The 1,583-nt window shown below is 48.1% G+C and overlaps 1 protein-coding gene across 1 annotated transcript in view; it reads left to right on the forward strand.

The window, feature by feature from the left end:
- Positions 1-1,583, forward strand: part of LOC125869942 (putative late blight resistance protein homolog R1B-23) — a 7,788-nt gene that overhangs the window by 4,109 nt on the left and 2,096 nt on the right. The window lies entirely within an intron of this gene.

Below are 1,583 nucleotides of genomic sequence, written 5' to 3' on the forward strand. Positions count from 1 at the left end.
CCTCCACTGAACCTTCACTGAAACGATGTCCTTGGTCCGGAGCTTGCGAACCTGTCTGTCCAAAATAGCTATAGGCTCCTCCTCAAATGTCAAATCTGGACTCAACTCCACCGACTCAATTGAAATCACGTGAGACTCATCCGGAACATACTTCCGGAGCATAGAAACATGGAAACCTGGATGCACGGCTGTCAAACTAGGTGGCAAGGCTAACTTGTAAGCCACCTCTCCCATCCTCTCCAAAATCTCATATGGGCCAATGAACCTAGGGCTGAGCTTGCCCTTCTTCCCAAATCTCATCACACCCTTCATGGGCGATACCCGAAGCCAAACTCGATCACCCACTATGAACTCTAAGGGTCGAACCCTCCTGTCAGCATAACTCTTCTGCCTACTCTGGGCAGTCAAGAGCCTACTCTGAATCACACGAACACGCTCCATATCCTCTCTAAGAATATCAGTACCAAGGGAGTCCACCTCCGCTGAATCAAACCATCCAATAAGTGATCTACACCGCCTACCATATAGTGCCTCAAAAGGTGTCATCCCAATGCTAGAATGATAACTGTTGTTGTAGGTGAACTCTGCCAATGGCAAGTGTTGATCCCATCTAGTACCAAAGTCGATCACGCAAGCCCGAAGCATGTCCTCCAACACCTGAATAGTCCTCTTAGACTGACCGTCAGTTTGAGGGTGAAAAGTTGTGTTCATGTCGAGTCTAGTACCCAAATCATGTTGTAATGCTCTCCAGAAATGAGAAGTGAATACTGAACCCCTGTCAGACACAATGGACACCGGCACTCTATGTAACTGCACAATCTGACTAATATAAATCTGAGCCAACTTCTCCGTTGTATACCTCACTCGGACCGGGATGAAATGAGCAGACTTAGTCAGTTTGTCGACGACCACCCATATAGAATCATAACCACCCACGGTGGTTGGCAATCCAACTACGAAGTCCATAGCAATCCTCTCCCACTTCCAAGTAGGAATGGGCATCCTCTGAGTCACACCACCAGGCTTCTGGTGCTCACACTTGACCTGCTGACATGTCAAGCACCTAGCCACAAACTCTGCAATATCCCTCTTCATCCCACACCACCAATAGTGCTGACTAAGATCATGATACATCTTCGTCGCTCCGGGATGAATAGAATACCTAGAATAATGAGCCTCCTCAAGAATCAATCTGATCGAATCACCAACCTTGGGCACACATATCCGGCCCTCAATCCTCAATACACCCTCGGAGTCCATCTTAGCCTTCTTGGCTTCACCATTCATCACCTTGTCCCGGATGAGACATAACTTCGCATCCTCATACTGATGCTCTCTAATCTGCTCCATCAAAGATGAACGGGCCTCAATGAAGGCAAACACACCTCCACTCTCCTCAGAAACCCAAAATCTCACCATGCTGTCAAATAACCTCTTAACATCCCGAACCAAAGGCCGTCTCTCAACACTAATCGCGGCAAGACTCCCCATACTAGGAGTCTTCCTACTCAAGGAATCGGCCACCACATTGGCCTTCCCGGGGTGATACAAAATGGTCATGTCGTAGTCCTTGAGCAACTCAA

The sequence above is a fragment of the Solanum stenotomum genome, chromosome 7 (genome assembly GCF_019186545.1).
Source record: "Solanum stenotomum isolate F172 chromosome 7, ASM1918654v1, whole genome shotgun sequence".
Taxonomy (NCBI): domain Eukaryota; kingdom Viridiplantae; phylum Streptophyta; class Magnoliopsida; order Solanales; family Solanaceae; genus Solanum; species Solanum stenotomum.